The 26120-nt window shown below is 48.8% G+C and overlaps 1 long non-coding RNA gene across 3 annotated transcripts in view; it reads left to right on the top strand.

Moving 5' to 3' along the window:
• The window catches only part of LOC133072888 (uncharacterized), a 61213-nt gene extending 38547 nt beyond the window's left edge, over positions 1-22666 (top strand). For 2 of the 3 annotated variants that reach the window (XR_009696822.1, XR_009696821.1), the window contains 3 exons: positions 10567-10731; positions 11541-11604; positions 22319-22666. This is a non-coding gene — a long non-coding RNA (uncharacterized LOC133072888). The remainder of the gene's footprint in view (positions 1-10566; positions 10732-11540; positions 11605-22318) is intronic. The other variant, XR_009696823.1, reaches the window with a different exon arrangement.
• Positions 22667-26120: the final 3454 nt, after the last annotated feature.

Consider the following 26120-nt stretch of genomic DNA (forward strand, 5'->3'; position numbering starts at 1 on the left):
AAAGAATCTGTCTGCAGTGCAGGAGACCCAGGGTCAATTCCTGGGTTGGGAAGATACCCTGGAGAAGAAAAAGGCAACCCACTCCAGTATTCTTGCCTGGGAAATCCCATGGACAGAGGAACCTGGCGGGCTATACAATCCATGGGGTCCCAAAGAGTGACATGACTGAATGACTTTCACACTTTAACCAAGTTGGCTCCCCCTGGTTCCACCCCAACCTGGACAGACACACACCACACCGTTAATGAATTTTAATTCTGTAGGAAGATCAAAGTAACACGAAGGGCACTAAGAAGGGACTGGAAAAAAATAGACTCAGGTGGCCCCTGTGCAATTCTGCGTTTTGTTCCATTTGTTAAGTGGTGTGAATGATCGCTCAGAGAGTGTTTCCGTGGATGGTGACACACGGGAGTCTCAGGTTAGCAGCTTGATGGTGGGTGGTGACGATTATTTATGTGTTATATGTCTGCTTTATAGTTTGAGGGTCTCTTGAGTAACTCATATGCTCATTTGCCTGGTTTATGTGACTTCAGAGCAACATTTTATAATTTTAAATGATTGTGGAGGCTAAGGTTTTGGAATCTTTGCATTTGGAGGACTTTGTTGTTGTGTGTGTGATGCGGTTGAGGCTGAGACCTTACTTGGTTAAGGAGATGCTGGAAAGGCTCTGAACCAGGATTGAGTCCCAGCGCCATCCCCAATAGTCATGTGACCCTGAGCAAAGCTTTTCTCTGAGCCTCATTTCTTTATCCATGCAATAAGAGAGCACAGAGCCTGCCTCCCAGGACTAAATGCAGTAGAGGATGTGATATGGGAAAGTCTTTTGCAAAGTTCTACACGAGTGCTGAGTATTACCCCTATAGTTACTATTCCATGTAACATTGTTTTCATGGGAAAGTACAGTTTGCCTTTTAACAATTGGATTTACAGCGTAGTTTCCAGGAATGCATTTGTTTCTAAGCAGTCTTGGGCCAAAAGCAACAGAACTTGACCCTGAGATAAAATGCACTGTGGCAAAAGGCAGGAACTGGCCCAGCAGGTTTTCAAGGAAGAAGAGCGAGAAAACTGCCCCCAGCTATGTTGCTCATCTCACCCATCTGCGGAGAAGTCCTGGTATTGGATTTCTCCAGTGAAGCAGAAAAAAACAGGATGTAGATGTGTCTGTTTATTTATTTATTTATATTAAAGAATTGGCTTACGCAATCATGGAGGTTTGGCAAGTCCAAAATGTGCAGGGTGGGTCAGCAGGCTAGAGACCTGCAGCAGAGCTGACAATGTAGTTTGAGTCCACAGGTAGTTCGCTGGCAGAATTCCCTCTTCAAAGGCGAGGGTGGTCTTTTTCTATGAAGGTCTTCAACTGATGGGATGAAACCCACCCAAACTATGGAGGGCAATCTGCTTTCCTCAGAGTCTATTGATTTACATGTTAATGTCATCTAACTATCCCCTTAACCCCAAGGGGAGGGGTGGGGGGGTACTCGCTTCTCACCTCAAGCTTTGATTAGTGTCCTCTGCAGTTTGGGGTGCTTGGTGGACAGGCCACAGCCTCTCACTTGAGAAAGCTAAAGTGTATGAGGGAGGCAGTAAAGACCAGATGCTTTGAAGTTGGAGCAGAGGAGAGATGGCTTCCCTGGGGTCTACCCACTCTCCTGTAGTTTGTTCATGAGAAGAACATGAGATCTGTTGGAGCCTCAAGGGCAGGAGAGCTGCATGGGCTCCTCCAAACCTGCCAAGAGGAGAGCCTGTGGGGGAAGGGGGTGCAGAGTCTTCTGCAGATAGAGGCCGGGACATCTCCAGAAGCCTAGTGGCCGAGGAAAGAGCAAGTGATGGCCAGATGAGGCATGCGTTGGCTGTCACCAGGAGCCCTAGAACTCTAGATCCTTGAACTCTGGAGGACCCTTGAGAGTGTTCACGAAGGTCTCCTGGGAATGTTTCTTTCAGCCTTTAACCAAGTTGGCTTCCCCTGGTTCTGTTAGGGGAAGCACACTGATTGAAACCACCCACCCTGGCCAGGCACCATAGTAACCATTTGCATGAGTTGTTTTATGACAGGAGATCCTGATAAGGAATACGGAACTAATAAGCCACCACCAACCGGAAGAGTTCGGGAAAGGTCAAAAGGAAACACCGTGTGTCTATCCACTTCCCAGAATCCCTCTTGCTAGCATCCATCTTGGCTGAGCGATGCGTGCGCCACCAGGAAAGACTCTGAATTAGAATGATAGGCCAAAGACTACCCGGAAACGAATCCCATCACCATAAAACCCAAGACTGCGAGCCACGCGGCAGAGCAGTTCTCCTGGGTTCCCTTACCCTCCTGCTCTCCACCCGGGTGCCCTTTCCCAATAAAATCTCTTGCTTTGTCAGCATGTGTCTCCTCGGACAATTCATTTCCGAGTGTTAGACAAGAGCCCAGTTTCGGGCCCTGGAAGGGGTCCCCCTTCCTGCAACAGTTCCACCTCAACCTGGACAGACACACACCACACCGTTTATGAATTTTAATTCTGTAGGAAGATCAAAGTAACACAAAGGGCACTGAGAAGGGACTGGAAAAAAATAGACTCAGGTGGCCCCTGTGCAATTCTGCGTTTTGTTCCATTTGTTAAGTGGTGTGAATGATCGCTTAGAGAAGGCTCAGAGATGGTGCCGCCCATATCAAGTGAGAATTCTCCCGCCCCTTTCTCCTCCCACTTCCCTCTTCTTGGACCTGGAGAGGTCAGGAACCGGGGTTGGCAACGTGGGGCAGGAGGGGCAAAAGCACCAAGGAGGGAAGGAGAGAAGAAGCCAGCCTTGCTCCCCACTGGATAGCTCGGTGGTGGCAATGGGGGAGCATGGCTTTGATCCCCCTACTACCTGATCATGGTGGTGAAGTGTATTTCCCCACTGGGCTGGTATTGGGTTTGGTCATGTGACTTGCCAATGGAATGTTAGTAGATGTCATGTGAGTAATGGCTTGCCATGCACTTGCAATGAGGACTTTCCTCTTGCATTTCTGCCCTCATCAGGAGGACATGGCCCAGGTAGAATGTGCTCTCCTAAAGAGTGAAAAACATGGAACAGTCCCAATCAGCGCTCACAGCCTGGAGCAAGCCCTACCGAAGTCAGCAAACCGCCCCCTACTTATGAGCTAGAAACAGATGCCTATTTCTGTGTGTCCCTGAGCTTTGGGGTGGTTTATTATGTGGCATTATTATGACAATACTTGATAAATGGGGTCACTAAATAAAGTTGAGAACCATGATGATTACACTAAGCTAGACATGACTTATTGACTGCAGGACATTTTTTATTGACTAGAACTGTCTAGATTTCATTCTAGGGCAGGGGAAGGACATGCCTGACTGAATAAACTTAAAGAAACATTAATAGATAATGATGAAGTCACTTTCTGATTATACCCATGAGCCCTGCTTGTTTAGTTTAGCAGTTACATATACTTCCATAAACAGTATATAATAATGCTATATAGGTTTAAAAACGTGTACAAATAGCATCGTGTATTCTGCAAGTTGCCCTTTCCTCTTGCGGTTATGCTTTTGAGATTTATCCAGCCTTTAATGAAGGGGGCTGAGATTGGTTCAGTCTGGCTGCTGTCCCTTCTTTGACCTGTCTGGTCCAATGCTTGTTCGTGTCTGTAGCCTTTCTCCTCTGAACATAACTTTTCTCTGCAGTCACCATTTGTTTGTTCTTTAAATCTTCACTGGTACCTGGCCCCTGGAGGAGAAGGAAAGAGAGGGAAGAACATTTATTAGGTATCTCCTGCATGCAGGGCACTGACCTGGGTGCTTTTATGTGCACTATCTCATTTAATGCTCACAGTACCCCTTTGGGGGTAGCAGTTGTCATTCCTTTTATGGATGAGAAGCCTGGGGCTTGGAGAGATGAATCATTTACCTGAAACCACATGAGCAGAAGGTCTGTCTGTCTGCAGAGCCTGTGCTGCTAACAAGGGCCCTGCATCTGTTCTCCTTAGTGGAACACCCGCCCTTCAGTCCCACGTCATTGTCCTTCGAGTGCCCCCTGCAGTCCCTGGATCATGTGCAGAGGGTGGGACCTACCTGCTTCCTCAGGTGGGAAGGCCCACCCTTACCGAGACCACAGTCCCGGGGGGACAAGCCTTACCCTCTTTTTTCCCAGTGCTGCATGGCATGTTTGTACCTAGGATTAGCGACCCACACAGAAGCGTCACCAAGGGAAGAGAAGCTGCTGTCTCACACGGGAGCCGGCTGGTCCCGTGGTGCGGGCAGAAGCTTTTGAGGGCCCTGGGGGAGTGAATAATAGGCAAGGCATGGGAGGAGGTGGGGGACAGAGCAGGAAAACAGCTGCTCCTGGTGGCTCCCAGTCACGTTCGGAGCCTAAATTAGCCTTGTTCTTTTCCAGATCGTCTGTGGGTTCGCTGCAGCCTGCCTCATCTCCTAGGTGTTGTTTTGTCCCTTTCCTCCTTTTCCAGTCCTCCCTCTTAGGTTCTTTCATTACAGTTAGCTTGCTGAGAGGCTAGACGGGGTGGCCTAAAGGTGGCCTGAAAGATGGTAGTGGGGGGTATTCAGGTTTCTCTCTTGTCTCTTCCTGTCCCTAGGAAGTTTTCCTACTAGAGGTTTGTTTACTAGAATGCAACTTGGGACTTCCCAGGTGGCAGAGTTGGTAAAGAATCTGCCTGCCAGTGCAGGAGGTGAAAGAGATGCGAGTTCGATCCCTGGGTCAGGAGGATCCCCTGGAGGAGGAAATGGCAACCCACTCCAGTATTCTTGCCTGGGAAATCCCCTGGACAGAGGAGCCTGGGGGCTACAGTCCACGGGGTCACAAAGAGGCGTACATGACTGAACACGCGGACACACAGAATACAACTTGAAGTAAAGTTTTACCAGTACAATTGATCAGATTTCCCCTTTAAGACAGCATCTCTGAAAAACACACAGACAATTCTCATATGATTTACTGCTCTGTAGAGTGACGCTTGCCTCCTGTCCATCTTATCCTCTCTCCCTGCCTAAAAGGCTGCACTGATGGAGGAGGGGTGCGTCAGGGCTCGGAGTTGAGAGAGGTCAAGGAGGGGCCTCACCAGACGGAGGCAGCAGAAAGGGCAAGCTGGCCATGGGCACAGGCCTGATCAGCCAGTTGTACTGTGGCCTCAGAGCTGGAAAGCCCAAGTGTGAGCTTCAGCCCTTTCACAGACAGGATGCCGAGCCTGGAGAGAGCTGCTTCTTCCTGGGCCTTAGTTTCCTCTCAAGGAAAACACAGGTTGAAGAGGATGAGCCCTGAGATCCTGTCTTAGGCGGTGAGTCTGCGTTTTCTCTGCAGATTCTGTACTGCGGGGGAGTCTTCTTAGTCTCGGGCTTTGCTGACTCAGCACTGCAGCTCTCTCTGCTGCCAACTAACCTGCGCCCCACAACTGATCTTAAAAACAAGGGAAAACAACAAGCCACTGTTTTTCTTATTAACTCTGCAAACAGCAGAGGTAAGCTAGGAGGGACCTGCTGATGGGTTATTAGATGGAACTGGGCTTTGCTCCGAAGTGCAGGGTGATGGGTGCACTCTGGGAGCAGCCCTGGTGCATCCTGGTATCTACATGGCACGAATGATGGGCTTGCAACCATCTGGTTTTCCCTTTGCCTCTTAGTCATTCTCTAGACCCTCTGCAGGTCTTGTCCGACTGGGGGCCTTAACAGTTGCCAGGCAGTGAAGAGGCACTTCCCATCCCTCTGCCCTGAGATTTCTTTGGCATCTTTTCCAAAATAGCTTGTTCTTCTTTCAATGGTGTGTGTTGCCTTTATACCTTTAATTATTTTGTGTGTGTCTCAGTATTTTGAATATTCTGATTTGTCTGTCAATTTTTCCTTTACCTGAAATTTTGAAACCCAAAATTTCTCGTACCCTCACTTGTTTTGTCTGTTGGTTCTTATTTAAGGCGACTGTTTCCTTATAATTTGGAATTGAAAATTTTGATTGTGACCTCTTATGTTGGGGCTAGGGGGGCTTGATCTGCGGGTTAAGTACACGTTCCTTCTGGGTTTCCTGGGTTATCTCTGGTCACGTATCCGTTTCATGTTAATTTCTCTTTTTGGAGAGTCCTAGATCCCTAGTGTAATTTCAAATTCCTTTGTGAGTCATAGCCCCAGTGCCTAGAATTCTCAGCTGAGACTTCTCTACTTGATTCTAATAAAGTAGGAAAGAACAGATAAGTTTCCTTGAGGTCTCCCTGTACTAGTGAGTGAATTTTTATAATCCATCTCTTTACTGCGGTTGCATCTCTTTGAGAGTTCTGGCTTTATGCAGGGATCTTGGTTCCCTTGTACCAGGTAAGTGTCATTTCTGATGCTTGGATAGAGGACGGTCCTGGTTACTGAGATGAACGGTGCAGACTTAACTGGGGCAGGTTCACTGGGAGCAGCAGCAATGTCATCACTAGCCACGGATTTCGATTCCCACTTGATTTCTGGCACTGGAGAATCTGCCCTTACTTTTTCTTATGAGATCAGCTATACTTAAAATCCCTGGACAAGGAAATGGCAACCCACTCCAGTATTCTTGCCTGGAGCATCCCAAAGACTGTAGCCTGTCAGGCTCCTCTGTCCATGGGGTCGCAAGAGTTGGACACGACTTAGTGACTATACCACCACCATACTTAAAATACTTTTTTGGTTATATTTTCCCAGAATTTCTAGAAAAGTTTAGGTTAGTTTAATCCCCATCTCACTGGAATCTGAATCTCCTAGGCCCTCCTGTTTACTTAATAGGAGTTATGCTTCTTGAGAAAGAGAGGAAAAGGGAAGAGAAGGCCAGATTTGTTGTGTTAATGTGTCAGTAGCCTTTTAGGGACAGGTAAATGTTATCTGCTCCAGGGATCTTTTCTCTCATTTAGTTAAAAGAACTTTGAAAACTGATGTGTTTTTTAGCACATTTTGGAATTCCCTTATGAACAATTTCAAAATAAGTTGAAATAATTGCAAAAGATAAAACTTCCAGTGTATCTGAAATATGTTCATTAAAAACTGTTACATCACTTTTTAAAATGGTAGAGATTTGATATCTACCATCATTTATTCAAAATACACATACAATTTTATTTTTTGGCTGTACAACATGGTCTGTGGGATCTTAGTTCCCCAATCATGGATTAAACCTGGGCCCTCGGCAGTGAGAGCACAGTCTTAACCTCTGGACCACCAGGGAATTCCTCTACAAATTCTTTTCTAAGCATTTGAAACTTTATATCATTTTCTCTTTGAGCTCATTTTTCTGTACCACTTTAAAATAATTTTATGATCTAATGCTTTGCCTTTATAAGTATTTTAGATCATCTTATATTTCTCAGCAACACAAAGCAACATAAAGTTAAATTGTATTTCTTGTGATCTTAAATCCTTAAGTGTTGAACATTTTTCTGTATTGAGTTATTTTTTGAAATTATCATGAATAAGCTATGGATCAAAAGAACATAAATACATTACAAAATTTGATAAATAGTTAAATATTTAAAAAATGGAAATATTTCAGGAGGTGGATGGGACTGGCCAAGTCTCCCTGGGCAGATATTGCTATTTCTTGAATGAGACAGGACTCAGTATATCTCACTTTTTTTATTTTTATCGTATGAGCACTGAACAACTTCATTCACATAAATAAGAGGATTTGGAAAAGAAGGATTTTCATGCTACCTGTTACTCAGTTCTTTAATTTTCTTTAAACTTTTAAAGCCCAAATTACATGGTCACATGGCGATTCAGCAGCAAAAATTATTTTTCGCAACCTATCACTTGGTTTGATTAGCTTCTCCTCTGATTTTTGAGCAAGGAAAGAATTGAAAAAATCATGATCGACAAAAACTGAATGCAGTCAATTTCTTCCTTCCTGGCTGCGCTGGGTCTCGGTTACTGCCCTCGGGCCCTCTCTAGTTGCCGTGAGCAGGGGCCAGCCTCCAGCTGAGGCGTGCAGGCTTCTCATTGCAGTGGCTTCTCTTGTTGTGGAGCACGGGCTCTAGGCGCTCAGGCTTCAGTAGTTGTGGGGTACGGGCTTAGCTGCACTGTAACATGTGGAATCTTCCCGAACCAGGGATCGAACCTATGTCCCTACCAACTTTATGTTGCTTTGTGTTGTTGAGAAGTATAAGACGATTTAAAGTACTTTTAAAGGCAAAGCATTAGATCATAAAATTATTTTAAAGCATCACAGAGAAATGAGTTCAAAGAGAAAATGATATAGTTTCAGTGTTTAAAAAGAAGTTGTAGGGGAATTTCCTGGCAGTCCAGTGGTTAGGACTGAGCTCTCATGGTCGAGGGCCCGTGCTCGATCCCTGGTCAGGAGACTGACCAGCCAACTGTACTGGCTGGCGGACTCTTAACCTCTAGACCGCCAGGGACGTTCAAGTCACTTATTTTCTCACCACATAGTCCAATGTTTCGACCTTGCTGTTTGGTCTGGTACCCTAGGGATTTTCATACCTGGAATCAAGCAGCACATTGACAGTTTGGATGGGGAGGAAGTGTGTCTTTCTTTCAAAAAGTGGGAGAAGGGAAACCGAGTGGAGGTCCTTGCTGCAGGTGTTTTCAGGTTGATCAGCTTTGGGGGGAAGCTGCTTGGAGGTTGAGGATCTGGAATGGAAAACATTGCCTTTGAGATTTCTAGGCCTAAACAAACCCTGGAGAGTTTTCCAGACCCTCAATTTGCTTTCGTCCCGGAAGAAGAGGGCTTTGTGGCTTGATTATAAGCTGTATGAATAGGAACCATATCTGTGTCCACGTGGTGCTCAGCAAGTTCAAGGTGGATGGTAATTAGCTAACATTTCTTGTGTGTTTACTGGCATATTAGCAACTGCCTTAGCTCAGTCGACCTGCACAGAACTCCACGAGGAGTTTCTTCTTGGCAATTCCATCTCACAGGTGAGGCCCTAAGGACTCGAGGGGCAGACAACATGCTAAGGGTGCCTGATGGTGAACAGTAGGCTGGGCCTGAACCCCAGGAGTCTGCCTAATGTCGGAGAAGCAATGTGAGACCTCGGGGTGGCCCCCTGACTTCCCTCCTCTTCTCTCCATTCAGGGAGAAAAGAGAAGAGATTGCTTCTTGGATAATTAAAAATAATAGAATGGTAGTGTTGGAAATGACTTTTTAATGAGCAACCTGCTATGGAGTGACTTAGTTGGCTTTTCTCAGTCCTTATGCATGAAAGAGGGATGTGGCGATGCTGGTAATGAGGAGGATAAGGATGATGGTAAGGATAAGGATGGGTGGTGATGATGCTGGTGGCAACAGTACCTACTGCATAAGGGAACAATTATCTCATAGCCAGCACTTGCCATTGCTGGACACTTAACTCTTTATTCAGTTTAGGCAAACATCTGCTGTCTATCTCCTCATCTACAAAATGCTCTCCTTATAATAAGCCTTCAGCTATTTGATGTTTAAATACCTCTTCCCTTTTTTGGCTCTTCTCCAAGATAAATCTCATGAATTCTTTGTCTAAATGGAATTTATAATGTTAAGACTCCTTATTTTCCTGGTCACTCTCCTCTGGATGTATTCTCATTTGTCAAAATGACTTAAAAAATATGGTACCCAGATTTTATCGCCATATCCCAGATGTGGTTTGACCAGGGCAGAGTGCTGTGAAATTGCTCTTTCCCCAGATCTTTAGGTGTCATCGAAACATTTAATGCTTTTTCTCTGAGTGTCCTCACTGTTGACTTGATAAACTTCTATTAAGTCACCATTCACAGATTATGATGCAAGTCTGCTGCAAACCCCATTTTCCAACCCATCCTACAATTTGGCAGCAAACAGTATGTAACCTTCAACGTGAGACTTTACATTTACCTAGGTGAAATTTTGTCTTGTGAACCACAGTCCAAATTCTAGCTTGTCAGGGTGGTTTTGAATCCTGATTCTGTTCATTGAGGAGGAGAGCACAGCAATGATAGTGGAAGGTAAACAGGGTGGTTTAGGAGAAAGAGCAATGAATGAATGGTGTTGCAGATATCCAAGCCAATTAGGTCATTGCTATTTTAAGTTCTTTTTGGTTGATAGCAATCCCTTCTATTATTTACAGATAGGTGAAGGATATGCCTCCCCGCACCCCTACTACCCCTCGTTTTGTAAGTTCCATGATGTCCCAGCTCCCTGTCCCTTGGGCTTTCTTCTGTGCACTTTACATACTTGGGATGGATGAAGCAACGCTTGAGCAGAGCATTCAGCTGTCTAGCTGGGACCAGATGACAGACCTCCGCAAGCACTAATGGAATCCCAAGGCCTGGGAGCTATTCTGAAAGGCATGGGCTACCGGGCTCAGTGGATTCTTCTCCTCCACTCACACATGGGTGAGAATGCCCATGAGGTCTTTTAGCCAATGCATGCATCTTGAAGAGCATTCAGTTTAGCAACAAAAATATTTTTGGACTTTCATTCTACTAATTAACCAAAGTGGTTTGTGTGGATCAGAGATTAAGTTGGCTGGAATGCTTGTCAGTAATTGTTGGGTGTGGGATGTTCATGAGAGTATTTCAAACGCTACCTGTCTGCTTCACATGCTAACTGCCTGACTGTGTAATCCCATCATGTGCACATGTGCGTGCTTAGTCGCTTCAGTCATGTCCAGCTCTTCATGACCCTATGGACCAGCCAGGCTCCTCTATCCTTGGGATCCTCCAGGCAAGAATACTGGAGTGGGTTGCCATGTCCTCCTCCAAGGATCTTCCCAACCCAGGGATTGAACCTGTGTCTCCTGCATCTGCTGCATTGCAGGTGGGTTTTTTTTTTTTTTTTTTTTTTTTTTACTGCTGAGCCACTGGGGAAGCCTGTGTATCTCCATTAAGGAACCTCAAATGTTAAATAACCTCCCCTGGGCTACCCATGGATGACTGTACTACATGTAACTGTGGGGATTAATTTTATGTGTCAATTGGACTGGGCCATAGGGTGTCCAGATATTTGGTTGAACATTATGTCTAAGTGTATCCATGCAGGCTCGGTCGCTTCAGTCACGTCCAGCTCTTTGTGACCCTGTGGACTAAAGACCCCTAAGCTCCTCTGTCCATGGGATTCTCCAGGCAAGAATACTGGAGTGGGTGGGTTGCCATGCCCTTCTCAGGGCCTCTTCTTGACCCAGGGATCAAACCTGCATCTCTTACCTCTCCTTCATTGGCAGGTGAATTCTTTACCACTAGCACCACCTGTGAAGGGTGTTTCTGGATGAGATTAATATCTGTATTAGTACTGAGTAAAGCAGATTGCCCTCTTTAAGGTAGGTGGGCCTCATCCAATCTGCAGAAGATCTCAGTGGGACAAAAAGGCAAAGAGGGAACTTCTGTCTATTTGAACTGAGACATTGATTTTTTTTTTTCCTGCCTTCAGATTGGAACTGAAAAGTGGGCTCCTCTTGGGTTTTAAGGCAGCTGGCTTTTGATGGGAACTGATACTGTGGGACCTGCTGTATATCCAGTTTGCCTGCAGATCTTGGGGCTTCCCAGCCTCCATAATCATGTGAGCCTACTCGTTATGATGAATCTCTTTCTACCTCTATCTCTTTCTATCTATGTTTATATCTCCCATAGGTTCTGGTCCTCTGGAGAACCCTCAGGAATGTATGTGTTACCAGCTATGCAGAAGTATTGTGAAGTAAGTGATAGCAAGCTAGCAGATTGGGAGATGGGAGATGGGTGGGGGGTTTTCTTCCCATCTATTGCTGCCAATGGTTTGGCATGCCATAGTGGCTCTGTGAGTATCACCATGGTTACCCAGAAAGGTCCCCTCTGGGCGCCCATCCATCTGTTACACAACAAGAGTGGTACCCATCCCACAATGTTACATGGTGTAGGTTAAGAGCTAGACTTCTCTGGGAGTGGGGGTGGAAAAAGGGAGCGTACAAAGCACAGTCCACACTCTCCTCCCATCATCCCTCCAAACAGCCGTGGCAGGGTGGGCTTTGCTGGGTGCACAATGGGTTTAGAATTCCGACGGCCAGGGTCTGTCTTCTTTCAGAGGCCAGGGTGAGAGTGACTGATAGTAGCCAAGGGGGCCCTTACTGCCTGACACGGGGGGTCCAGGTTTCCTGCTCCAGCTGTTACTGAGAGTTTTCTGGGAGCACCAGTTGCTCAGCCCTGGAGACCTGGGGCCCCTGGGGAGTGGCAGCCCCTCTGCAAGGGGTGGGGGGAGCAGGGAGGATACCCACTATTCCCATGAGAAGCGGGCTTGGGTGCGGCACTTTGCACTGGGAGGAGTAGGGGGAGGGGCACTTCCAGCTGGCTTGGTGCCCAGGAAACCCAGAGTGGGGTCTTGGGGTCACGGTATTGTGACTGGGATGGCTCTGCGCCTTCCTGGGCTCAGTCTTCTCCTCCTTAGGGGTGATGCAGTTGTTTTTTGGTTTCTTTTAGGCTCTTCATTCTAAATGGGGGCAGAGGCCTACTTCCTCTAGTGCAGAGAGACTTGATACAGAAATGTGTGCATGTGTGCTCAGCCACTCAGACATGTCAGGCCCTTTGTGACTGAAGCCCACAAGGCTCTTCTGTCCATGGGATTCTCCCGGCAGAATACTGGAGTGGGTTGCCATTTCCCCCTCCAGGGGATCTTCCTGACCCAGGGATCGAACCTGTGACTCTTGCTTCTCTTGTATTGGCAGGTGGATTCTTTACCGCTGTGCCACCCAGGAAGCCCTGACACAGAAATGGTGTGTGTCAAATACATAATACACTCCCCCGATTCAAAATATTGAATAATTTTCCTTTACATTTTCTTGCACAAATAAGTAGCAGATAAATTTTAATATTTTGCTAGTAATGATGCTCAGTGATTAGAAGGTGGAAAGAGATTTAAAGAAATGTTCAGAAAAAAGCGGATAAAGACTTCACATCGCTGAGTGACTCAGAGAGCATTTGTAGAACAATGATGTTCCCGTCATTTTCTCATGCTCATTAAAAAAGGCATGTGGAGATTTGGGGTCCATAGAGTTCTGTCTTTTCTCCGTAAAAGCGTTGCATTTGTTTTACTTCTCCATGCGACTGATTTTGGAGATAGATGGCCCTTTTCAGAAGTGTAGATCTTCTTGACTTCAAAACAGTGATACATTCAATCCTCACATTTTCATGACCGAATGGGGCACAGAATCGCGGAAACACATTGCCGCCTGGCTTGTATTGGCGGTGCTGGGGGAGAAGCGGGAGGCTGTGGGGGGTGGGTTATGGATGTAGCGTATCGACCTGGTTACTGTGCAGTTGAATAATTATGATGGCATCATTTTTCTGCACTCTGCCAAAATTGCATGCAGAGCAGTCTGATGGTGCCCATTGGTCTGGACCATTTTTCTTTATCAAAGCCACGGCGTTTGTCTCCTTTCCCTCGAGACTCATTTCAGAGGCAGATAACTTACTTCTAAGGTACACATGTGCCCCTTTTCACAATCCCCTGGAAATCTCTCCTCAACTTTTCCTTCCCTGCACCTGGCATAGTGTCCTGAGGATAACAGGCAGTCAATAAATATCTGTTGTGGCTGATGATGACGGGGAGTGAAATTGAGGAAGCTTTTCATGGGTTTATAATGGTGATGCTGTGCAATAGATTGGTGCGAGGGGTTCCCGGAAACATCCGATGATGACTGCTGCAGCCCCATCTCCCTCGGTGAGCCTTTGATTGAATGGCGATAAAGGTATCATTTTGCTGCATTAGGAGGAAAAGGTATATGGAGATTTGACGTGTGTGTTGTTTCATAACTTTCCCTTTCATCTGAGGCTGAATCATTTCTGAAATGGAGACCTAAATTTTAAGGCATGGAACATTTCAAGTTAAACATCCTTGAGAAAGCTCGTTTCATGTTTTTTTTTTTTTCCCTGCCCCAAATGGGGAGTAAGAATATAGAAGAAACCTGTTACCTTTTGATAATGGCACTTCTGAGTCAGAGCATGGGGAGGGGCGGCTGCAGAAGGCTGCCTGACATCCCTGGCTTGTTTTTGTTTTCGATGCATTTAAGGGCTGAAACCTGGACAGTGGAACCTGCAGAGGGCAATGGTAGGGGGAAGCTGGAGGGTGATTTTGAGAAACGAGGATAAAGGGAAATCCTGCAGAGTGACATTTCTTGAAGCCCCATCATAAGACACACACTGTACCAAGGAATAGGAATCCAAAGATGCTTATGGTCTCCGTTCCCAAGGAGCTCCTGGTGACGCGAGCGACATGGACCGTGAAGCAAACGCTCCCAGCACAGACAAGTCCACGGTGACACAGAAGGGAGTGCTGGATGGTGTGAAAGTGCAGAGGACAGGAACCTTATGCAGTTCAGGGGAGTCAGAGAAGCTTCCCCAGGGAGGCATATTTGCATTGAGTCAATAACAGATGCTATGAGTCAGTCAGGCAAAGGTGGTGTGGGCTGGAGGGGGTGTTCCAGCAAAGAGAGAAGTACTTGTGAAGGATATAGAAGGAGAGGTCGTGGCAAGGTGATCTTGGATCCAGGGAGAGGAGAGGTCCTGAAGAAGAGACGCCTGAGGAGGAAGTTGGATGCAAAAGTGAAATGACAGAAACAGAAAAGGACAGCCTGTCACATACCTCCTTTCCGCTGCCAATTTAATGCCAGGCTGGTCCTCCATCCTCACACCCCACATTTTCTTTGGCTGCACAGCATGCAGGATCTTAGTTCCCCAATCAGGGACTGAACCCTCACCCCTTTGCACTGGAAGTGTGGCATCTTAACCGCTGGACCACCAAGGAATTTCCATCACATCCCACATCCAATCAGATACCAAGTCCTGTTGGACTTACACGCAGGAGGCTTCTAGGACCCACTATCACCACCCCTCTTCACACTCACCTCCAACTTCATCCTCTCTGGCCAAGACCCTGCCAGTTCCCACCAATAGAGGGACCATAAATAACAACAGCTGGAACACCCGAGAAGTTCTTTTCTCTTTCAGCACAGCAGCTCTGCGATGCCTGGCACACAGCGTCTTCTGGGTCCTCACTCTGCTGGTTCTGTGATGTTGCCCTTATCGATGAGACACCAGGTACCATAACAGCTTAGCTGCAGGCCAGTCTGTGGAAGAAGTGCAAGTGGAAGGGAAAGCATGCTCCCTCCTTGAAAAGCATCACTTAGAAGTTTGCACAAGTTCTTCTTACATCTCCCTAGCCATATGGTACCCGTTGTCAGCAAGGAGAGTCAGGAAATGTAGTTTTTACTTAGGGTGGCCAAAAATCAAGTGATAAACTCAGGGTTCAACTGGTGAAAGAAGAGAAGGGTTATCGAGGGACAGCTGGTCACCCACTCCTCGTCTTGCCCTCTTTGCCCGCTGTTCATAAAACTCTGAAGGTGAAGGTCTTGGCAACCCTGACTACTACAAAACCACTCAGCTCTGTGTCCACCTCTCTGGGAACACGCTCATTCCTGGGTAAGCCTCCAGGGTCCACTTGTTTGCTTGGGCTCTGCCTTTTGCTGGAGAAACAACAGAATATGATGCAAGGAAGATGAGATCAGAGTCAGATAATTCTGTAGCTATGTGACCAGGGGCTAGCTCGTCTAGTTCTGAGGCACTGTTGTCTGTTCAGTTTGGATAATAATTTAACTGGAGGACAAAGGCAGATGATAACACAGGTAAAGGTGGTGCCCAGTAGATGTCAGTCATTACAGTAGCCTCCCTGCCCCACTCCCCTCGGGTGACACTGGTCACCCGTCAGCTTGTGACCCTGATCCTTTCCCCACAGAGCCCCCCTCCAGGGGCACCCGGTTCACTGTCCTCATAAGGTTCAGCACCCCGTACCCTCTACTATGATGACTTTTACCCATGTCCACCTTCCCTGGCAGACTGAACTCTGTGGTCCCCACTGCTCCCAGAAAGATGCCTGCTAAAAGTAGGGGTCCATGTCAGTTAAACTGAAGTGGGGTGAATCAGGTCCAAGAAGCAAGTCATGCAGACCCAGAGGAGCAGAGGCTCAGAAACAGGCATTCCAGAGCCTTGGAGCTGGTGCTCACAGCTGGACGTCTGGGGGCCAGCTCAACTTTTTTTTTTTTTTACAGGAGGTCCATGCCTTTGGTGGGTGAGGAGGTCAGATTGGCAGGCAGAAGGAAGAGATGAGATCCAGGCAGGGAGACCTGGAGAGATAGGGTTACAGTTCAGGGAAAGCCCACCCATATCATGGGCAGGGTGCCAGCAATCACCCCAGGCAATCCCTGAGTGCAGGGGTCAGAAAGGAGGGGTCCTCACTTGCAGGAGGAGGAAAAGGAAAAGGGAATAGAAATGAGGGAACAGAAAGAAAGGCTCCCTCCCTGTCAGTCTGGCCCTGGCAGAGGGCCCAGGTACAGCATCCTTTGGGAAAAGAGCAAAGACTCTCCAGGGGATGGGAGGAAAGGCGATTTCTGCATTTGGGTTGCACGGGGATGTGGTTGCACTGGGGCAGCTTGTCCACCAGAGGGCAGGAGAGGCCCACGCATGAGGCTCGGACAGTGAGGGCTGTAGCGCTTCCAGAAGGTCACTTGGTCTTGGCTGGCGGGGCTGGGAGATCAGGAGAAAGGGTGGGGAGGAGAAGTCTTCGGCCAAGTCTTCTTTCAGAGACACTGTCTAGACGCACTTCTGAGGCCCTGGGCTATACAGAGCCTGGGAAATGCTGTGAAACGGGGTCACCCATGCAGAGGGTTCATTCAAAAGGTGACCCCAGGCAGTGCCAGCGAGCCCCAGGTTCTGAACTGCTGGTTCAGCCTCCTCACCTGTCCATCATCTTCCAGCCCATGGTTCAGAAACAGGGATGATCTGTCCGCCCTCCCTAGCCTGGGTTGTTCCGGTGGAAGGACATCCGGTTTGTGAGTGACGCTAGCGTGGGTGGAGAGTCCCACACCCCAGGCTCTACACCTCAGATCTCGGGACCTCAGCGTGTCTCCGTCAATCAAACCCTCTCCCGCCCCTGCAAAATGGCGAGAGGACCCTGTCCTGGCGTCCAGTTGTGGGCAGTCAAGTGGCGGAGCTTTGAGCCGAAGTCCCGGGGTCAGGCTGTGGTTGGAACCTCCCCCTCATCAATCTCAGACTCAGTTGTCACTTCCGAGAAGCGGAGGCTTGAAAACCAGCCCTTCCGCAGCTCCCTTAGGCATCCGAAATGAAATAACTGCATAAACACTCTTCTGAACGGTGAAGTGCCACAGCTATGTGGTTTTTTTTGTCACCAATCATCTGTTTCAGGCGTGAAGGTTCTGTGAGGACAAGGATGGAGTCTCATCCATCCCTCTGGCTGTCTGGGGCTGAGTGCTGTCTTAGCTGTTGGAAGCCATTCCCCGAGGAAGGCGTGGGCAGTGAGCCCCGGCTCCTTAAGGGACAGGGTGGGGTGGGGGAAGTGGATGAGGCCAAGACTGCTGACATCCACCTGAGACCGTGGATGTCTGGAGGGCAGGAGCTAAAGAGCCCAGAGTCCCCACGGAGGTGGCGCCTCCCGCTGGAAGCGTTTCTGGAGCCGACTTGGCACATTTGCAGGCTGATGATCCCTGGGTGGGGAAGATCCCCTGGAGGAGGGCACAGCAACCCACTCCAGTATTTTTGCCTGGAGAATCCCATGGGCAGAGGAGCCTGGCAGGCTATAGTCCATAGGGTCACACAGAGTCGGACATGACAGAAGCAACTCAGCATGCATGCACACATGCTGTGTGACCATAGGGGCACACAGAGTCGGACATGACAGAAGCAACTCAGCATGCATGCACACACATCTGGCCCAGGTTGGCAGGGAGGGGTCAGGGATGGCAGGTGTAGGTGGGGCTCCTAGTGCTGGAAACGAGCCCCAGAGCTGCCGCTGCTGGCGGCTGGGCTGTGTTTTCTGCCGGGCAGCCCCTCTTTCTAGCTGGTGGGAGCATCTGATTGCAGCCCCTGCTTGGGTGCCCAGGAGAGACCACTCCATAGCTCACGAAGGTCCTGAATTTCTCAACTTGTCTTCCTTCTTCCTTGAGAGCAGACGTGTGTGGGGGCGTTCATAGGCTCCGACAAGTCACATTTCCTCACTAATAAATATTCCTCCTCTCCTTTCTGAGCACTAAAAAAAAAATCCAGGAGATGAGCAAGTTGCCCATTTGTCACCTGCTCCTCTGACTGGACCGTGGGATGCATTTTGCTGTTGCTTGTGGCCAACTCGGAGAAGCAGAGATGATGAAGGATGCGTTTGTTTCTTTCCAGTCAGTTTAATCCTGCTTGGAAAGACCAGCCCTGTGCTTGACCGTAGCCTGGTCAGAGCCGGGGGAGGTGCAGGAGGAGGCGGAGGGCAGTGCTGGGCAGGCGGCTTAGGCAGGAGACCAGGAAGCAGGGAGGATGGGGAGAGTGTGGATGGAGGTTGGGGACACTGAGCAGGGGATGCTCTGCTCCCCAGGGAGTAGACAAGAAGGTTCCCAAACCAAAAGGATGTGGGCTGGCAGAGAGCCCAGAGCCTCTGGCTACCTTTACCTAAGGACCTTGGCTCCTCCTGAGGGATGGCCATGCTGGTCACTTGGTGCAGGATCATGATGTCCAGTAAGCAAACCATCTGCGCTCCAGCCTTGCAGCCACTAGCCCAGGATGTCTGCATCCTATGGGCTGTCCAGGGAGGAGGGGTGGTCTCCGTGCTCTGAGATGCTTCTATGTTCTCAGATCTTTGCTCATCCCTACTGAAGGTGCTTTTCAGCCTTTTACAGAGAACTCAGACTGTGGCCAGATCCGGGCCTCCCCTAGACCATGCCTGGCTGACAAGCTGGGCCTTGGTGGAGTGGGGGCGTGTGCTTTTGTCAGGATGGGACCTTGTGATCGCAGATGTTCTGGGACCTCTCACAGGGGCCCCGAAACACTTGTTTAAATGATCTGTCAGAGCCCTGGGCCAGGAAGGCAGACCCCGTGTTGGGGGGGGGGGGTGTCTCATTTCGCACCTGACTTTGTGATGTGGGTGAGGGTCGCAACCTCTTGGACCTTTTCCTTTCTCATCTGCAAAGTGGAAGGAAACCCACTCTGCCCCATCTTGCCCTTCAGGTTGCTCGGATGTGACGTGGTTATCCATGTACGTGAGCCCTTCTGGGTCCCGTGAAGGACGTCTATGCGGAGTTGTTACGGTTACTTCTCTGGGGGGCTGGGGACCTCCCTCGCTCTGCTCTCCTTCCCCCTCTCATTTTCTAGGCTGCCTGTCCCCACTCTGCAAGCTGGCCCCTCTCCTGGATGTGGCCAGTCCCACAGCCCCGGTGGAGCCGTTGAGCCAGTGTCTTCCTGGGTGAGGCTGAGTGGAGGAAGGGAGGTTGTTCTGGCCTGTGCTGTCTTCTTTGACCTCAGCCTGGAATATTCTGGGGCTTCCCTGATGGCTCAGTTGGTAAAGAATCCGCCTGCAATGCAGGAGACCCCAGTTTGATTCCCGGGTCAGGAAGATCCCCTGAAGAAGGGATAGGCTACCCACTCCAGTATTCTTGCCTGGAAAATCCTGTGGACGGAGGAGCCTGGTAGGCTGTAGTCAGTCCGTGGGATCGCAAAGAGCCGGACACGACTGAGCCATGGAAGAGATGGAAGGGTATAATCTATGGAATATTCTGAAAGCTGCCAGCAGGGGGCAGTAGCACCTCACACCTTGACCTCTCACCTGCGCTCCCCCGCTGGGACCAGAAGGCCCATTTGGTGAGCACGCGTGCAGCAGGCAGGTCAGGAGTGAATTGGTGACCTGGGCTGAGTGTGATGGGTTAGCTAAGGGCCTGGCGTGGCAGGACCACCTGAGAACCAGCCCCGGAAACAAGTGCTGACCTTTTTGGGGAGCAAGTGCTTGGGAGGAGATGTCCTGGATGATGCTGACCAGCAGTGAGCGCCCCCCTGCCCCCATGCCATTCTCAGGGGCTTGCTTGTGTCCATCGAGCTCCCAGCCCCAGTGGAGGGTTAGGGGCTCAGGTGGGCACAGAGGATGGGATGGGAGCAGGCAGGTGGGTCACCTGGCCGGACCCTCCGTGGCACCCTGCTGAGCCCAGGGGGGGTGATAACAGCAAGGGTACCCACAGCACCCCAGCAAGCCTGGAGGCAGGTCCCTTGACCTGGACTCCTGCCCCCTGTTCAGACCCCTGCCCTCCTGACATGAACCCCGGTTTCTCCTGGCCCCACTTCCAGGGCCCCCGCTCCTGCACTCAGCCATCTCCCTTCCTCTGCACTCCTGGGCGCTGCCGATTCAAGAATGAGAGTGGTACAGGTTCCTTCCCAGCAGTTACCCAGCTTGCTCAGCATCTGGATGTTGTCACAGGATGAGGCTCACTGTCCACAGGGGACTTGGCCCAGGGCTTCTAGGGATTTGCAGGCCCACCCCCCATCCCCAACCCCCGCAGGAGAGACAGAACAATGTGGACCTTGTGTTTCAGTTGCGTTTTGCACACAGGGGTTTTTTGAGGCTCAGGAAGGCTTCAGGGCGAGGGGAGTGTCGTTGGTTCCCGATGTCATCGTTCCCTTCCTCCATCAAAACAGGGCCGGTGCATAGTGAAGTCGCTCAGTGTGTCTCCTTTTTGAGACCCATGGTCTAAGTCACTGGATTTCGCTAGGGGTTATGGCAGGGGTAGCCTCTCTCTCAGGGGATCTGTCTCCCCCAGGAGAAGCAGGAATCACATGGCTGGTCTTTCTCGAGCACCTGAGAAGGAATACTCAGTGCTGGTGGAATATTCTGGATGAGGCATCAGGTGTCTTGTTTTCTCCACTCTTATGCTTTCTGTGTGACTGCCATTAAATTACTCATAGAGTAGCATGCATTCACTTCGGCTTCCCTTATGGCTCAGCTGGTAAAAGAATCCACCTACAGTGCGGGAGACCTGGGTTCGATCCCTGGGTTGGGAAGATCCCCTGGAGAAGGGAATGGCTACCCACTCCAGTATTCTGGCCTGGAGAATTCCATGGACTGTATAGACCATGGGGTCGCAAAAAGTGAGACACGACTGAGCGACTTTCACTATGCACCAGGTGCCCTTTTTTAAGTTAGGGAGGGGGATTGGCATCCCATTTCAGGCCCCATGAACAGTCTCGAGCCGCCCTCCTCTAATGAGAGCCAGCTGTGCTCCAGATGTGGGGATAGAAGGGTGAGCAGGACAGAGCCAGGGGACAGAACTGGGCATGTAGTAGCACGGTAGAACAGGGAGGAGAAGAGATGTAACAGATCTGGGGGAGGAGGACAGGTCAGGTAGGAGGCAGGACAGACTGGGGAGGGAGACAGGATGGCTGAGCTGGCTGGCCTGGGGACAGAGAGAGGGAAAGAGACAGGACAGGGAGGAGGGGCAGGGGCAGGCGCAGCTGGGGGAGAGGCAGAGAGGAACACTGGGCAGACGGGGGCCGGGGCTAGACAGAGAGGACGGCATGGTCCCTGGAGAGTCTGCAGTTCAGGTTCGGCACTGGGATCCCTGAGCAGGAGATGATGGGGCACAGTTCAGAGCCAGGTCCCAGGGCCCTAGAGGTCACAGCTGCAGCCGCAGAGCTGGCCAGTGAGGACTGGCAGCTTCCTGGGGGGTGCATCCCCGAGAGCCAGCCCATCAGTGTGCGGGGGGTGGGTGAGCGGGTGCTCCGGGAATAGTGTCATCAGCACTCAAAGCCCCTGCCTTCACGGAGCTCCTTCTGAAAGCAGAATGAGTGCAGGGTTGGTGGGGAACAACGTTCGTCTTCTGGCCCCTCCCCGCTCCAGGCAGAGTTCCCCTCGTTGCTCATTGGTGGTCTTCAGCTAGGCTGTGTCCGCCTTTCTCTCCTCTAACTTTCACCACATACTAGCTCTGCCCTTTCCTGAGTATTCCCCTGGCTGATAGGAGAAACTTGAATAAGTTACAGTGATAAAGACTTAATGACTCTATGTCCAGTTTTTTAAGAAATCTCCACACTGTTTTCCATAGCGGCTGTACTAGTTTGCATTCCCACCAACAGTGTAAGAGGGTTCCCTTTTCTCCACACCCTCTCCAGCATTTATTGCTTGTAGACTTTTGGATAGCAGCCATCCTGACTGGCGTGTAATGGTACCTCATTGTGGTTTTGATTTGCATTTCTCTAATAATGAGTGATGTTGAGCATCTTTTCATGTGTTTGTTAGCCATCTGTATGTCTTCTTTGGAGAAATGTCTGTTTAGTTCTTTGGCCCATTTTTTGATTGGGTCATTTATTTTTCTGGAATTGAGCTTCAGGAGTTGCTTGTATATTTTTGAGATTAATCCTTTGTCTGTTTCTTCATTTGCTATTATTTTCTCCCAATCTGAGGGCTGTCTTTTCACCTTACTTATAGTTTCCTTTGTAGTGCAAAAGCTTTTAAGTTTCATTAGGTCCCATTTGTTTAGTTTTGCTTTTATTTCCAATATTCTGGGAGGTGGGTCATAGAGGATCTTGCTTTGATTTATGTCGGAGAGTGTTTTGCCTATGTTCTCCTCTAGGACCCAGCAATCCCACTTCTGGGCATACACACTGAGGAAACCAGATCTGAAAGAGACACGTGCACCCCAATGTTCATCGCAGCACTGTTTATAATAGCCAGGACATGGAAGCAACCTAGATGCCCATCAGCAGATGAATGGATAAGGAAGCTGTGGTACATATACACCATGGAATATTACTCAGCCATTAAAAAGAATTCATTTGAACCAGTCCTAATGAGATGGATGAAGCTGGAGCCCCTTATACAGAGTGAAGTAAGCCAGAAAGATAAAGAACATTACAGCATACTGACACATGTATATGGAATTTAGAAAGGTGATAACGATAACCCTATATGCAGAACAGAAAAAGAGACACAGAAATACAGAACAGACTTTTGAACTTTGTGGGAGAATGTGAGGGTGGGATATTTCAAAAGAACAGCATGTATACTATCTATGGTGAAACAGATCACCAGCCCAGGTGGGATGCACGAGACAAGTGCTCCGGCCTGGTGCACTGGGAAGACCCAGAGGAATCGGGTGGAGAGGGAGGTGGGAGGGGGGATCGGGATTGGGAATACATGTAAATCCATGGCTGATTCATATCAATGTATGACAAAACCCACTGGAAAAAAAAAAATAATAATAAAAAAAAAAAAAAAAAAAAAAGACTTAATGACTCAAAGGATGATGCCTTCCAGATAACGTGTATTCTCTGGAACCATAAAAAGCTTAAGACAAGAACCACAGGCAGCCAGGCAGGGCCAGCGGGAGGATAATCTGGGAAATTTGGACTCAAGGTGTGTCAGACTTCACCCTGCAGGTGGCCAAGCTTTCTGCTTAGAGGACCAGCTCCTCCTTGTCCATGCATCGGCACCCCATCTTTAGGATCTCAAGGACATCTCCGGGGAAGTGGGTTCCATTCTTCTCTCAGTGGTTCTAAGGTTCCTTAGAGCCGCACCGATACCCTGGTGCCTAAGGCCCCCTCCCTCCATCCCTCCCCCACTGAGTGGTGTTGCCTTCTAGCCCTGGTAGAGGTGGACAGCAGCTGAGATTTTTTCTTTATTTTGTGAAGCTTCTTTCTAAGTCTCTCTTTCAGCTCTTTCCTCCTCAAGTTCAAAGAAACTCAGGTTCCTCTAACCTTTCCTCAAGCATCTTGCTCTTTAATCCCTAATCATTTTTGCAATTTCTATCCTCTAAATCTTTTCCAGTTCTTGCTTCTCAAGTGAAACCTTAAATTGGACACCGTAGGAGTTTGGGGATTTTAATGGGGTGATGGCTTCTTGGTTCTCATCTACTGTTCCCACATAATAATGATAAAAAATGAATGTTTTCATTTTTTTCCCCCCCTCTGTCAGGTTGCAGAGTTTCTTGTATGTATCTTAATTTGATATTCATAACCACTGGCCTTTGAGGAAGCCATTATCATTCCATTTTACGTGAGAAAAACTGGGCTCAGAGAAGTTAAGTCATTTGTCCAAAGTCACACGGCTAGTAAGAGCCAGGTAAGGGTTGGGGGATGGTGCTACCAAAGCTGACTTTTGTAAATGTGGAAATTTGTTATGAGTCCAATTTAAAAATCTTAATAATTCATGCAAAGGTTTTGCACTGTGCTTTATACAAAACCCACATTTGTTTTGCTAGAAGAATAACACTTTTTATTTTGATGAACTTCAGGATAGACTTGATGCTCTGGGGAGACATGCCACGTCCAGGCTGTGGCCTCAGGTCCCCAGGGAACACCTATGTACACCCCTGGGCTTCACACACACCAAAGGGAAATTTCTGCTCTCTGAGTCCCGAGACTTATCTTCTAGCATCGCCACAGAGCTGGACAGCTTTATAGGTGTCTTTTCTGCTAGAGCACCAGTTCCTCAACTTCTAGGATGGGAAAGATTTGTTTCTTGAGAGCCGTTTTGAAGAGAATGTGAAATAATAGCTATGAAAGGACCTGTGAAATGCTAAAGCATAGCATTCTTGGTGAATATTTGCATTTTGACACCAAAGGCCATTTGGGCTACACTGAGCCTCTGATTTATTCTGGCCCTAGATTTATTTTACTACATTTGGACAGATTTATTTTACATAGAGTTTTTTTTTCCCCCCAATGTTTATTTGGCTGCACCGAGTCTTAGTGGCAGCATGCAGGATCTTTCAGTTCAGTTCAGTCGCTCAGTTGTGTCCAACTCTCTGTGACCCCATGGGCTGCAGCATGCCAGGCTTCCCTGTCCATCACCAACTCCCAGAGCTTACTCAAACTCATGTCCACTGAGTCCGTGATGCCATCCAACCATCTCGTCCTCTGTCATCCCCTTCTCCTCCCACCTTCAATCTTTGCCAGCATCAGGGTCTTTTCCAGTGAATCAGTTCGTCACATCAGATGGCCAAAGTATTGGAACCTCAACTTCAGCATCAGTCCTTCCAATGAATATTCAGGACTGATTTCCTTTAGGATGGACTGGTTGGATCGCCTTGCAGTCCAAGGGACTCTCAAGAGTTTTTTCCAACACCACAGTTCAAAAGCATCAATTCTTTGGTGCTCAGCTTTCTTTATAGTCCAACTCTCATTTCCATACATGACTACTGGAAAAACCATAGCTTTGACTAGACAGACCTTTGTTGGCAAAGTAATGTCTCTGCTTTTTAAAATGCTATCTAGGTTGGTCATAACTTTTCTTCCAAGGAGCGAGCATCTTTTAATATCATGGCTGCTGGCATGTGAACTCTTAATTGCAGCAGGCAGGATCTAGTTCCCTAAGTAGGCACTGAACCTGGGCCCCCTGCACTGGGAGCACTGGGTCTTAGCTACTGGGCCACCAGAGAAGTCTCTTATATAGAATTTCTATTTAGCTCCATCTCCATTTCCCAGGGTCCAGATGAAGTCTTTGTTTCCCTGACTTGATTCCTCTGCCTGGTTAATAGGATTTCCCTCCGAGTGGGGAGGTGGGCATGGGTGGCTGCAGGGCAGAGGGGCGGTCTCTGCCCATGAGAGCAGACATAGGGGCTCCTAAAGTTGGAACTTTCACAGAGCTCTCACCCTGCCTGAAAAGAAGCATCTTTCAAGTCCACACATGGAGCATGCCATGCAGGAAGGCTGCTTATGGAGACAGGAGATGATTCCGCATTGATGTCGCAGTCAGTGGACGTGTATACAGGGCCTGCTCTGAGCTGGACACCGTTCTAAGGCTTGAGGGATATCAGTGAGCCCAGCAGACAACGATTCCTTCCCTTGGGAGCTTGGATTCCAGTGTGTGTGTACAGATGGGGTAAACATAAGTAAAGGGGAAAGTGGAAGTCACTCAGTCGTGTCTGACTCTCTGCGACCCCATGGACTGTAGTCCATGGGATTCTCCAGGCTGGAACACTGGAGTGGGTAGCCTTTCCCTTCTCCAGGGGCTCTTCCCAACCCAGGGATCGAACCCAGGTCTCCCACATTGCAGGCAGATTCTTTACCAGCTGAGCCACCAGGGAAGCTACAAATAAGCAAATTATAGAGTCTGTTAGAGAGAAAGAGGAGAGGAAGCAGAGTTAGGGGCTTTAAGGAATGTTGGGTGGTGGATGCTACCTGTAAACGGGAGTCAGGATGAGCCCTCGCGAGGAAAGTGAGGTTCGTGCGGCCTCCTGCAGGTCTCCATCTGGAGACAGTCAAATGGATGTCTGAGGGAAGAGACGTCCGGCGTGGGACCAGATGGAGCAAAGGCATTGAGGCGGGAATAGACCTGGTGTGTCTGAGGAGGATCAAAGCAGTGGTGTGGCTGAGGTGGGCAGGAGGCGAAGAATAGCAGGAGAATAGATCTGAGAGGACTAGGGGAGGGCACGA

Source organism: Dama dama, chromosome 18 (assembly GCF_033118175.1).
Source record: "Dama dama isolate Ldn47 chromosome 18, ASM3311817v1, whole genome shotgun sequence".
NCBI classification, from domain to species: domain Eukaryota; kingdom Metazoa; phylum Chordata; class Mammalia; order Artiodactyla; family Cervidae; genus Dama; species Dama dama.